The 13,853-nt window shown below is 45.5% G+C and overlaps 1 protein-coding gene across 5 annotated transcripts in view; it reads left to right on the top strand.

The window, feature by feature from the left end:
• The window catches only part of SLC37A4 (solute carrier family 37 member 4), a 115,082-nt gene that overhangs the window by 31,014 nt on the left and 70,215 nt on the right, over positions 1-13,853 (top strand). Inside the window, exon 1 of one of the 5 annotated variants that reach the window (XM_086956754.1) lies at positions 11,519-11,637. The exons of the other annotated variants lie outside the window; for them this stretch is intronic. The gene's annotated coding sequence lies outside the window, so the exon portion shown is untranslated. Of the gene's footprint in view, positions 1-11,518; positions 11,638-13,853 lie in introns of those variants that run through there. 5 annotated transcript variants of the gene reach the window in all.

Raw genomic sequence — 13,853 nt, 5'->3', positions numbered from 1 at the left:
CTGTAATTTAGTGTTGTTTTTGGTTGGAAAGGTGTGCGTCTGTGCTTAATTTGTAAAAAACATAAGTGCCAAGGCCCTTGTCAGAAGTTCACTTCCACTTGAACCACCCGTTGCTGCTGTCAGTGCTGCCAATTACAGTATCAACACAGCTACTAACCATCACTATCCTACAAGTGTGACAATTCGTACTATTCCAGGCCCCCAAATATATAAGAATAGTTTCGACAGCAGGTTTTAGTCATTGTAATATATGTTGAATTATTAAATCACTGCTGTTGTGCTAAACAAGACAAACAGTGCCATTGTGTGGCAGACTGTCATAAGTGCTGGTGTTGCCAATTAAGTGCTGGTGCCGAGCACCAGAAACCACCGGTTCAAATTAAGCACTGGTGTGGGTAGTGTGCCTTCCTCTTTGGTTAGTGAGTTGGCAGGGTCAGACTGGCCTATGGGGCAATCTGGCAGTCCTCAAAGGGCTGGCCAGACACGTCCGTGTGTGGGCCATTTATTTTGGGTGTGAGCTTGGTTGTGGTCTACTGGGCCGAATGTTACTGATGATTTCCAATATTGCTACAAATATTACATGCAGCAGGATCATATACATGTAGTCTCCAATACCTTGCGAAACACCTATACAGCGTGTCTTTACACGTTTAGAATGGCCCCAATTTTCAGAATTTGGACCACATAGATATCTAATTCCATAAAGGGGGCACTTTTAATTTGCTGCCAGGGGCGTTTTTTGTTCCAGTCTGACCATGTGTGTTGGTGTGGGTGCACTCGTGTTTTGCTACACTTATGCCTGAAGTAGAATGAAAGGGGTTGAGAGATAAATGTGCCTGTATGTTAATCTTTGATGGGGAAAAGCTCCAGTCCTTCGGTGAGTTTCAGAGGATCAACCGCCGAAATGGACTGTCCTGAAAATGGTCCTCTCTGGATTGACCGAGGAGCACAGGTAACAGGCAGCCAGCACAGTGCTTTATGGGGTGCATCGAGGAGAAACAGGGCCCACCCACGGTAGTGCACACACCCACAGATAAGCGCTGGTGGGAGGTTGCGAGGGTAAATGGTCTAAACAGTGCACCCAGGAGGAGACCTATAGGATGGCCTCCGGGGAGGACTTTCTGCTTGCCAAAGCAAGGCACCTGCCGAGGGAACTGCAGACCGGCTTAGCAAGGACTGTGCGTAGAACACTCTTGCCTTAGACCTATGGGCTGATGGCTTGTTAAGCGAATACTGGGCATGATATGGGCCATCAGCAAGTGCAGTGTCACCAGGGCCCACTGAACCTCCGTTATGGATTTGCTTTACTGCGATACCGGATATGGGGTGGGTGTTCCTGTGGATTAAGGCTGGTGGCACCCTTGCCACGCCACTGGCTGAATCCCAAAGTGCCCCTTACTTCTATCCTGCTACGTGAGGGCTGAACTTGTTACAACATATGCCAAGGCACCTTATTTGGGGACTGCTACTGCTGCCTGCCTAGCGAGAGAGCATCACATGCTGACCTGTGGCACTTACTGGCGCTACTTATGAGACATCTGGCCTCCTGTAGAGGCTACAGACCTACTGAATATGTACAGGCCTACAACAAGGGCTATTGCGTGTCTTTGTTTTATGCCTTGGTGGAATCACCTGAGGGGCAGTCGACTTGAATATGATCTGCTTGAGGTCAAGGCCCGGGGACCCAAGGACTGCAGACCTCCTAGACTAACACATTGCCCCCTGTGCTGTGGTACAGAGCCATAAGGTGCAAGCCTGCTTCACAAACGCTGTGTGTGATCTACCACAGCCGAAGCACACGCCCCATGGGCTGTGCACCAAATCAGCAAAGACCGATGTCAGCGTCCAAATCTACTTCTCATTTACCCTTCTGTACGCACCAATGGATGGTTCGGCAGCGGTGTAGTCGCTAATTGAATTTGGTGCTCCCCGCTTGTCCCATCTCTCTATTTAGTAAAATCTTACATAAGGGATATCGGACTGAAAGCATTTCTGCTGAAGAATGACAGACCAGGACATTTTTAAGATTTACACAATATTCCACATACAGAAGTGCATATGCAGAGCCCACGGCAATCAATAAGCTCATAAATTAATAAAGAATATAGCAAAAAACTCAGTAAGATTCTAATACGAAACCAGCATAGATTTATCTTCTAAAAATGAAGAAAAGGGATATCCCCAAAATGAGGAATCGCATCCTTTCATAGAACTTTTAACAAAGGATTTCATATATTCACTAAACGAGTACATGGTTGACAGGGCCTTTACGAATGAGAAATAAGTAGAAAGAAACTATTATTACAAAATACATTTGACAATTCTGTCCTCATTCAAATACATGGGGCTCGGGTGTTCCCAGAGTCTGTATATGCAGCATGACTCATTACATAGTGTGTTGTCCAGTCTAACACCGTTAGGTTGATGGGAAAATTATATTTCTTTTAGTGCAGCTGAGAAAGTTTTAGTCTTTGTATAGCAAAGCCTAAAATCTTATATTACGGCAAAATAATAGCAGCAGGAGCTAATCATGTGGCATACTACAGTGTTACATCCAAAGTGGATGATAGAACAAAGTTGTCCTATTTTAGTTAAAGCACGATTTCTTGTGCATTATGGGTCACCAATAGAAAACACACCCCACAACAACCCCCGATGATTTCTAAATCATCTGATTTAAGGAGTTCTCCTTCACAGGACAGTTGCCATCAGTCTGGAGATTATTATTCTTGGATTTTTCTACTTGCTTCATCATGTCATAAAGTTCATTCCGCATCTCCTCAATTTTTGACGTGCTCCTTTCCTTTTCCTTCTGCTCGTTGCTGACCGCTTTTTCCCCACAGGCTAACTCATAAGTTGATGAAATTCTATTGCACAATTTTAGAAAGGAAAGCATTAATGATGCGCCAATTAGTATGACCAAGAGAAGGGTCCAAAACTATTTTAGTATTCCCTGGCCTACACTTCCTAGGCATTCGTCTATTTTGGCTAATCCCTGTCCAGTAGATCCAAATATAGAGCCTATTCCTTTGTAGGCACCTGTCCCTCCTAGTTTGGTTAGTTCATGGGTAATATTCGTGATATTGGTAAAATAGGTTATCGTCTGGTTATCTATTCTAGGGATGTGCATGCAACATTCCTGTGCATTAATTACTTTGTATACGCCATCTTCCTTTGCAAGAAGCATGTCTAAAGCGTGTCAGTTCTGTATTATCATGGCTCTTATTGCAAGCAGTTCTTTGTTAAAGATGGTCAAGGCACCCACTTTGGAAGTGGCTAGTCCATCTACTAAGGTTGACAGTTTTTTAATCTTAACATCATTCAAAGCCACACCCACTGAGGGTATTAATGCTGCAAAGATATTGTTTATTATTTATTTGAAATTGCGTTTGCTCTACCTTATGTGATTGTCAAATTTAAAATGTTACATTTTAATTGACGGTTTCACCTAACTGTAACAAAACTTTTGTGTTTTTTCAGTGAAATTCTGAGGTTTATATAATGTAAAGTAAGATATATTATTACCATACCTAACAATACGTCACTTTAACCTCAGGTTTTTCAGTCAATTTCTAGGATTTTTAAAATGTAAAATAAGATCTTATTCCCAAATCACGTACGGTAGAGCAAATGCAATTTCAAATAAATAATAAGAAATTTGTGGTCTGTGTTATCAGTGTGATACATTTTGGGGAAAACTTAAGTTGCATAGCAACTACCTGCCCTATTGTGTGGCAAGTGAAAGTAAACTGACTTACCACACACCTAGTATATGCCTTTAATTCTTCCCTCAAACTCAGCAAAAACTCTATCCTTCACTAAATAAATAGCTATGCCACATTCACTCCATCCTATGTCTTCTACAGTCTCATTCCCTTCATGTCTTAGCACCATACAGAAGGTTCCCTTTTTGCAAAGTCAACACTTAATCTTTGGAGTGGATCTTCTATTTTTCCGTTGTCCTTTCCTCTGATTCCCTTCTTTGTCGTCCCGTCACTTCTCTTCATCCTCTTTTATTCTTTCATTTAATTTGCCTACAAAGGTTCTCTCATTTTTACTAAACTGAGTGGGGAGGGGGACAGAAGTTGATGAATGTAGTGTATGGGGCGAAGCTATTGTGCATGTGTAAACTAAACCACCATTTTACAGTATAAACCACTAACATACAGGGTGTAGCAGGATATACTGCAATTAAGAATCTTTCATAAAAAAGAACCTTTGTTTTTAAATGCCCATAAAAAGTTTTTTAACGCAAAACTACCACCCTCACCCAATTAATTTTGCCATCAACTAATATATTCAGTCAAAACAGTTTTCAGTCAGTAGAGGTCTGCTTGTTATTTGAACTTAATAATAAATAATTTTTTGTTTTATTTTAGCAATAATAAATAGAAAAACACCTTTATAGAGTACCATGTGGTCTGCTTATGACCATTTATAAAACAGTATTGGTAATCTGGCTATTCTTGTGAAACAACTTCCAGTGATACAGATTCCCGTGGCACACTTCCTGTTATGTAATTTTCTGTGCTGCTGCCTGGAATGAAGGATGTGCTATAAATAAGGAAATACCCTTGTTATCAGCCCCACTATGTACAAAATTACAAGGTCTGTGGAAACACAAAGGGCCTGTCACGTTTCTCCACGAGATTCTAGCAGCTGAACACAGCTGAAATCTTCAAGCAAAATTGCAGGAGTGTAGGTAAAAAAGTAATTACTGCTGAAATGTCTTGTTTGCTTAATAATTTGAGTCTACAAAGGTCCTTTTGCATGCAGCATTATCGTCGAAACTCACCCCACAATAAGTTTCTGCCTGCTCACCTCATGCACCTTGATGCAGTCAGAGGTTTCATTACTTCTCTGCAAAGCCGAGCTGTCCTGTAGCGCGTTCTGTCAGACCAGCCCATTGATGAAGTCAGATCTTTCTGCATCTGGCAGAGTTTTATGAAAAGTTCGTATGGAACTTTGCCATGAAGACTCACAGATTATGAGAATTGTTAAAAGTGAGAACGGAGTTTAGTTGGAGTGAGGATTTACAGGCAGATTTTTAAAAGAATTAGTTGGATATTGTTTTAGGGGTTTATTTGCAGGGATTTGAAGTTGGGTCAAACAGCATTGTCACCACAGACGCTAGTGGTAAAGGGCTAGGAGCAGTTTTAACGAAGATATCTTGTTCAGATTAAGAATACCCAGTGGCGTATGCTTCCAGGTCCTTGTCTCCATCAGAGGAGAAATTCTCAGCAATAGAGAAGGAGATGCTGGTTGCAGTCTGGGCTTTGGAGAAATGTAGGCAGTATTTTTTGGGGACCCAATTTGTGCTCCACACAGATAGCAGGCCACTGGTTAAAATCCTTACATCCAAGGGCATCATCAAAGATACACTTTGCATAGCTAGGATGACATTAAGAGTACCAGACTACATGTATGATGTAGAGTACTTACCAGGCAAAAAGAACCAAGTAGCAGATTATTTGAGGCGGTCTCCAGCAGACTGAAATGCAGGTAATTATATGACTAAAATGCAGCAATGGTGGATGAAGGCAATGTAGCTATTCTAGATGATAAATGGAACGTGCTAATTGGGTATTACTGGACGCACTGCGGTTTTGGAAAATAGTTTCAAAAGTCTGTATGGTGCTCCGGGGTATCGCCCTCCGACTGGGAGCGTAATTAATGCTATGAGGTAGCACTCCCCAAGAGTGAGAAGTGTCCCCCGGGCTCCTAGAGTGCCCTTATATAAAGGTTTCACCAGTAAATATAATAAAGTAAATGAGAATGTTTATTGTTGATATGCTTGTATTAATCCATCTTGTTGTATTCACAAGGATATATTCGGCTTTAACATAGTCTTCCAAGTTTAAATCATGCACTCTAACAATCCCAATGCATTTCGGCATATCACAAATGCCTTCTTCTGGGGATATGTATTCTGTCAACAAAGAAAAACAATAATGTACTGGTAACCTTTATATAAGGACACTCTAGGAGCCCGGGGGACACTTCTCACTCTTGGGGAGTGCTACCTCATAGCTATTCTAGATGAGGAATGTAAAACTAAATATGAACAAGATGAAATTCTTAAACAGATCAAACAATTGATTTTTAGAAGGTTGGACCAACAAAAGTACTTTGAATGACGAGTGCAGGGAATTGTGGGAGATCAGGGACGAATCGTCCATTAGCGATACAGGCTATGTTTTAAGAGGGGATAGATTGATACCTCCAGAAGGTCTAAGATCAAGGATTCTAGAAATAAGCAATCAAGAACACCTAGGCATAATTAAACTTAAAAGAAGAGTGAAATCATTCTATTGGTGGCCGGGAGTGGATGTTGACACTGAAAGATGCGTGAAGAACTGCCAAATATGGGCAAATTCAGATAAAACCCAGAATCTACTTAGACCATCCCTGGGGGAATCGAAGGGGACCAGAGGGTTCTTGGGAAGAACTAGTGTGGACTTTTTGGAAACTATTTTAGGTGATTGGGGAGTCTCCAGATATGTTAGGGTCATTGTGGATAATTACTCTAAATGGCCTGCAATTGAGGTGTCCGAGACTATTAATGCTAATGCAGTTTCCTTCTCACAAAAAACATTTTTAAGATAAGGTATACTGAAAAACATATTAAGTGACAATGGCCCTCAGTCATATCTGAAAAGTTTGTGAGATTTTTAAGCAGCAATGGAATTATTGGGTAAAAAGGCTCCTGCATATCATCCTGCAAGAAATGATCTTGTGGAACATTTTAATCGAGTGGTGATGGGTAGTAACAAGCTGCCATCAATGCAGGATTGGATTGCGTGAAGAAATCACATAACACGATCTAGGCATACAGAATTACGCCCACAGGAACTGGTTAGAGTCCCTTCAAGATTCTCAGGGGTATAGATCATTTTACTAAAGATAACAAAGCTTTGATGAGATTGAAAATTTGTAGTAGATGGTCTCCCTCAGTTGTGAAAAACAATTTAGCAAAAATGCAAGAGTTGTACAAGATATATTAAGACAAAAAACATGGTGGGAGGGATGTTAAGTTAACAGCAGGTGATTGGGAGAGAGTGAAATTGGGTCAAAAGACAAAGAAGGGATGTAGCAAATTTTCAGAGCCGATGAGAGTAAAAGAAGTGTATGCTAAATCTGGTTTGTTGGCAGATGAAGAAAAATGGCTCTTCAGCTGAATGGCAAACTGTGATAAAATTCTGAATTGGCAAGCAGAAAAGAACGGACAAGAAAGAAATTCTAAATCTATGGAATGGTTGTGAGATGACACTGGAGTTGTAGAAGAACAAAGGGGAGCGCATTACTTGCTAGAGGACCCTACAGCAACCAGTACACATCCAACACTTATTGATGCTGTGGATCGAAGTAGTAGTTCTATGTCTATGGCAGCACCGACTGGCAGAACAGTGCTGTTGTCAAAAAGTATGCAGATTTTGTAATGTAAATTTATGAAGAGAAGAAACTGGTGTTGTGTTGTAACTTTTACATACATGTTACAATTATCTCTTAACAGGTTATACCTGTCACATACTTGCTTATTTATGATGTTGTAATTATTATATGCATGCCTATTATGACTATCTCTATGTCAAGTCAAGAAGAGATATGAATTTTAAGGGCTACATTTCAATGTTTTAGACATGATTTAGTCCATCTGACTTGGCTCTTTTAAATATTTTGTCTCAGAATTGTTATTTGAAAATTGGGTATTGTCTATGATTTTGTACGAGATTAATTTTTTAATCCATGCCTTTCTATTTTATGTGTTCTTTATGGCCTTTGGCCGAATAAAGTTTACTTTGACTTGACTGACTAATTCCTCTATGCAGTTATGCATCTTATTTTTGTTATTTCCCAACAGCTGTGTTTCTGTCAAAAGCAACTTACTAGGAGTGATGTATACTGCATTAGTACGTTTTTTATTAGTAGTATAGTTGTTGGTCTTTTAGTGTTATTTATAATGTAATTACGAAGTTGAGACGTGGTGTCTTGGTAACCATGGTCAGTGTAACCTGGTGGCAAGTTACCCACATGTCCTAGAATGGAATGCGAGGGGAGCGAGGGGGCAGTTGGAGGAGGACTGGAGGAGAGAGGACGCCCTCTTGCAGCTTGCTCCAATAGGATCTACAGTGTCGTGATCCTGAGGTGAGGGGCGCTAGGCCCTCATGACGCAGCAAGCACACAATGAGGCAGACACTGACACAGTGGTAACAGATGGGTGAATGGGCACAGAGCACGAGCGCTCGGCCCCTTTATTGGCCAGTGTCACATGACCTGTGACGCCTGGTGGTGGGTGGGTGTTAGGTGTGCAGTTACAGAAAGAACTGAGACACTAGACCGTGTCTTACGTTACTACATCCCTCCCAACCTTAGTTAAGCAAATTACCCTAACTAGAGTTCAACCTGCGGGGAAAACATAACAGTTCAAACAAAACTTATGATTTACACGACGATTCCCACGTGGTGGTCTTTACTGCTGGTTCAGTTGATTGTTGGCAATGTCTTTTCTTTTGCCTTGGCAGACTTGCAGCTTGTAAGTGGGCTTTACAGTCTCTCTCGCTTTGTTTCACATCCTGTGAACGTGCAGAAGTGTAAATATACATTGAGTCCCAAGTGTGTTACTTTTCGCTGGACCGTCCTGTTCAAAGTGCTTGGTTGAAACTGGTGTCTGTTCTTAACTGGACTTTCAGCTGCAGGTTATCCCTCTCACGGATACCCCTCTCTCGTGGGTGTCCCCTCTCACTGGACGACCCGGAGGCCTTTCTGCCAGGTTTCCACTGGACCGGTGTGCATACCGCCTTGCCTCTTCAAACATGTTGAAGGTCGTCGCTACGGGTCATCTTCTCCGTGTCCGAGTTCCACCTGAAAGGGTGTTGTTGGCACTGGTTCAGTCGTGTGCGACCTTCGGTCTTCCAGGATCTTCAGCGTGAGCTTCAACAGTCCGTCTCTCGTGTGGGACCCGCTGCCACCGGTGTCCCTGAGGCCTCTGCCCCTGGATTTCCGCGGCCCTTTCATCCGTTCCATCCCAGAGGTGGGTGTTGCCAACAGACTGGCGTGCTCTCTTCTGTCCTTCCATGGATGACTGTCGAGTTCGCATGTGGACGCTTCCTTCCAGTGGTGTTACTTGTAACTTGGTCGTGCGTGTGGACTGTTGTGCACCTCTCACGTTCTCCTCGGTGTTTCCCCTTTTGAGTGTCGTGGTGTCTTGGTTCACACTCCTCTTAGTTATCGTCCATTCTCTTTGTCGTCCTGTCGTCGTGCTTCTGACCTCTTTTCCTTTTCTTCTCTTCGGTGGTGGCAAACGTGCCACTCAGACCTCTTCTCCTTTCTCCTTCTTTGGTGACGTCATGCCACTCAGACTTCTTCTCCTTTCTCCATCTTCTTCGCAACGCGGTCTGGTCACCTTGCTGTTACATCTTCCTAACCAGACTTCTCCAGGCAGCGTGCACTCCACCTGCTTCCATCCGGTCCTGTCCTGGTTCACGGACACTGTCTTCTCTCGTCAGTCTGTGACTGGACCGGGCGTTGCGATCTTCTCTCCCTCTTTAGACGTTACATGTTGATTTGTGGTTGTCGAAGTTCGTTAGTCGCTGATCGTGGACTGTGTCTTGGTGTTCGAACTTCTTGGACCTCTGCCGGTCCACTCTGCCGATGCTGGCAGGCTATCTTCGGTCCTCTTGTGTGATACTTGCTGTGTTACGGTTTGTTGACTCTTGCTTCGGTCACCTCCTTTAGCGACCGCCGGTGGGTCAGCTTTTGGTGCAGCCATCTGGCTGGCCGGCTTCTTGAGTGTGGCACGTTTGTGACTGTCTGTGTTCTTCGTAGGCAGTCTCCCGGGCCGGAGGACTTCACTTCTCTCCTTCACGGCGGCACGGGTTGGCGGCCGCTACTCTCTCCCTTCAGCCCACAGCGGGTGGGCTCCGCTTTTAGTTCAACTTTTACTCTCTTTGCGAGAGGGGGGGGGGGGGGGGGGGTTGATGCTTCCTCAGGCGGGGAGCGCGTCGCTCCGGTCACACTTCCTTGGGCGGGGAGTGCTTGAGGCAGGCCGCGGGTAGGCTCCGCCGGCTCTGCCTTTCCAATGCTGATTAGGCTCCGGTCTCCCGCCGCAGCAGCTTCACATTCCACACGCTGCGCGGCGGAGACCTGTCACGGACGTCGCAGGCCGCGGGTGAGCTCCGCTGGCGCTGCAGTCTTTCTTCGGTGGGGATGTCACCGGCAGGCCGCGGGTGGGCTCCGCTTGGTCTTGATCACGTCGCGAGGGGGGTCGGGAGGCGGTTAGCTACTCCGCTCCCTCCCCCTCGTTGTTGACGGGTGTTGCGGGTCCGGCCGCGCTTCCTCACGCAGCCATTAGTCTCTGTGCCCCGCCGCTTCCAGTCACACACGCGGCGGGGGCAGGGGACGACTCGGGCAGGCCGCGGTTGGGCTCCGCTGGTCCTGCTTATAATTGGGCATAGTTAATGAAAGTCACTTCGCCCCTGGGGCTCACCTTCGGCCGGTGGGCCTGTCGCTCTGTCGCGGTCGTTGCGAGTGGGCTCCGCCCGGCCGGTGCACCTCTCCGTGGGGTCACTGCTCCGCGGCCGTCTCAGGTGGGCACTGGGCAGTCCGCTCTTTCTTCCTGCAGGCTGGAGGTGCGAGGTGGGCTCTCAGTCACCTCAACCGGCATCCAGGCCCGGGGCAAGGCACACGCCCCGCGGGCCTCACTGCAGGCCGGCGCCGATCCTGTGGGGGAGGGGGGCGCGACGTCGCCTCACAGCTCTCTCCTCTTCCCCCACGATGGCTTCAATTAGCTGTGGCACGCTGGGCACAGCTCCGCCTCGTCGCCATTGTCGTGATCCTGAGGTGAGGGGCGCTAGGCCCTCATGACGCAGCAAGCACACAATGAGGCAGACACTGACACAGTGGTAACAGATGGGTGAATGGGCACAGAGCACGAGCGCTCGGCCCCTTTATTGGCCAGTGTCACATGACCTGTGACGCCTGGTGGTGGGTGGGTGTTAGGTGTGCAGTTACAGAAAGAACTGAGACACTAGACCGTGTCTTACGTTACTACATACAGTACACACTTACCTGCAAGTTGTCTTTCTTCTCTACCCAGACGTCATGGGCTGCGTGAGTAGTCTAAGACTGTAGGCCAGCACTCACAAACATGCATGCTGGCAGAGGACTTGCCAGGACTCAGACCTGCTGACCAGAATTGGCGAATGTAGACGTCCGGGTGGACTCGTCAGCACGCTAGAATGGCGTCTTCAGCCAGGACTCGGAGGCGCGCCCGCGCGAAATTCGCGGAAAAGCGGCGCGAGAACACAGGGCGAACCCTCCAGAGACACACACGACTCTCTGACAGACAGTGGGACAGCCGGGCAGGCCAGGTGCGGCCGTGGCGCGGCTAGTGGTATTTAGGACGAGACCTGCAGGCCGAGGTCAGTCCAGTCGGCGGTATATTTAGCCCCCGAGGCCTCGCTCCCACCTGCTGCGCCTCAGGGTCTCTGAGTGCGGGACACGAGGCTCCAGTTACATGCGTAGGGGCTGCAGGCCCACGGGTGTGCTGCACTGCCAGTCTGTCTCCCCTCAGAAGGAGTAGGAGGGTCTTAGCACAGGAGCACCAGGAGAAGGAGGGTCTTAGCACAGGAGCACCAGGTAGGGCACTTTCGGTGGCACCGGTGTGAAAGAGGCCAGGGCTGCATCCGATGCTACACGGTCGGTCATTGGCTCTGCGTGCGTGCAGCGTTTGCATGGCCATGTCACTTCCCCTCATCTGAGCAGGGTGCAAAGAAAGGCTGTGTGAGGAGCTTGTGGCACGCAGGGGGCACATCCAGAGACTGTCAGCAGCTTCGGAGTACAGTAACAGGAATATTGTGAAGCGATTGGAGGCCCGGGGACAGACGGACAGACAACGAGAGGAGGAACACGGGACACTTGGACAGTGTCTGAAGCTTTGGGGTTTATACACACGACGCGCAAAGCGATTGGGTTCACACGAACATAGTGTGGGGGACATGGGTCAAGGATGTCACATTGGCATAATGTGAGGCTGGAGCACATACGTAGTGAGGCGAGCTTGGTGAGGGCTCAATGGACTAATGCGTGGCTGCAGGAATCGGTGTCTGACGTTCACATGGAAACTGCAAGACCTTCTAGTGCATGGGTACTCGCAAACATTGTTCCAGGGGTCACTAAGTATAGTCTGTGGTGTGCCTGAGGGTCGCATTGATGCCAGCAGGGTGGGAGATAGTCTGTACAGGGTATAAAGGTGGGCATGGGGGAAATCAAACAAGCATTTGCAATGCAATAGGTCTCGCAATAGGAAAGTTTGAGCTATTGGTATTGTAAATAACACATTTTTTATTTATGTGTTGGGTTTGAAAATAGCTAAATTAATAGCTTTGTTATTTACAATGCCAATAGTTGTAACTTTCGCAAATGTGACACCTGTGGCATTTGTAATGCAATATGTGTTGTATTTACGTGACTTAGATGTATTGATATTACAAATAACAAAGGCTTTTCATTTTTTAAAATAATTAATACTTAAATCAAAGTTATTGTAATTTATAATGGCAATAGCTTAAACTTTTGTGAAGATTATGTTCGGTGTATTTTATTGTGACAAATCCAATAACAGAAGTGAAATATTAACATCTTTTTGTGACATTTGTAATACAGCTTGAAACATTGAGAGAACATATTTGTACCAGCTGTTGTTGAATGGTTGCACAGATTGATGCTGTGGTGGCGCTGAGTTATGTTGTAGTGGCGACGAGTGATGCTGTGGCGTTCATTGATGCTGTTGTAGCGCATAGTGATGTTGTGGTGCCCTGAGTGATGCTGTGGTGGTGCTGAGTGATGCTGTGGTGATGCGATAGATAGAGTGAGTGTGATAGATAGATAGATAGAGGGAGGGCGATATATAGAGTTAGGTTGATAGATAGAGTGAGAGCGATAGATAGATAGACAGATATATAGAGTGAGGGCGACCGATAGATAGATAGAGTGAGGGCGATAGATAGATAGATAGTGTAATGATGTGGCACTGAGTGGTATTTGGAGTGTATGTAGCATTGTAATTATGTAGCATATAATTATGTGGCACTGAGTGGTATTGTGTGGAGTGTGTGGAGCATTCAGTAGAGTGTAATTATGTGGTGTGTAATTATGTGGCACTGAGTGGTATTTGGAGTGTATGTTGCGTTGAGCGCAGTGTAATTATGTAGCATATAATTATGTGGCACTGAGTGGTATTGTGTGGAGTGTATGTTGTATTCAGTAGAGTAATTGTGTGGTGTGTAATTATGTGGCACTGAGTGGTATTGTTTGGAGTGTATGTTGCATTGAGTGCAGTGTAATTATGTAGCATATAATTATGTGGCACTGTGTGGTATTGTGTGGAGTGTGTTGCATTCAGTAGAGTGTAATTATGTGGCACTGAGTGGTATTTGGAGTGTATGTTACATTGAGTGCAGTGTAATTATGTGGCGTGTAATTATGTGGCACTGAGTGGTATTTGGAGTGTATGTTGCGTTGAGCGCAGTGTAATTATGTAGCATATAATTATGTGGCACTGAGTGGTATTGTCAGGAGTGTATGTTGTCATTAGTATAGTGTAATTATGTGGCGTGTAATTATGTGGCACTGAGTGGTATTTGGAGTGTATGCTGCATTGAGTGCAGTGTAATTATGTGGCGTTGTAATTATGTGGGACTGAATGGTATTTGGAATGTATGTTGCATTGAGTGCAGTGTAATTATGTGGCGTGTAACTATGTGGCACTGAGTGGTATTTGGAGTGTATGTTGCATTGAGGGCAGTGTAATTATGTGGCGTGTAATTATGTGACACTGAGTGGTATTTGGAGTG

The sequence above is a fragment of the Lissotriton vulgaris genome, chromosome 2_1, assembly GCF_964263255.1.
Source record: "Lissotriton vulgaris chromosome 2_1, aLisVul1.2, whole genome shotgun sequence".
NCBI lineage: Eukaryota > Metazoa > Chordata > Amphibia > Caudata > Salamandridae > Lissotriton > Lissotriton vulgaris.
Note: the sequence above shows the minus strand (reverse complement) of the source record. Positions and strands in the feature narration are given on the sequence as shown.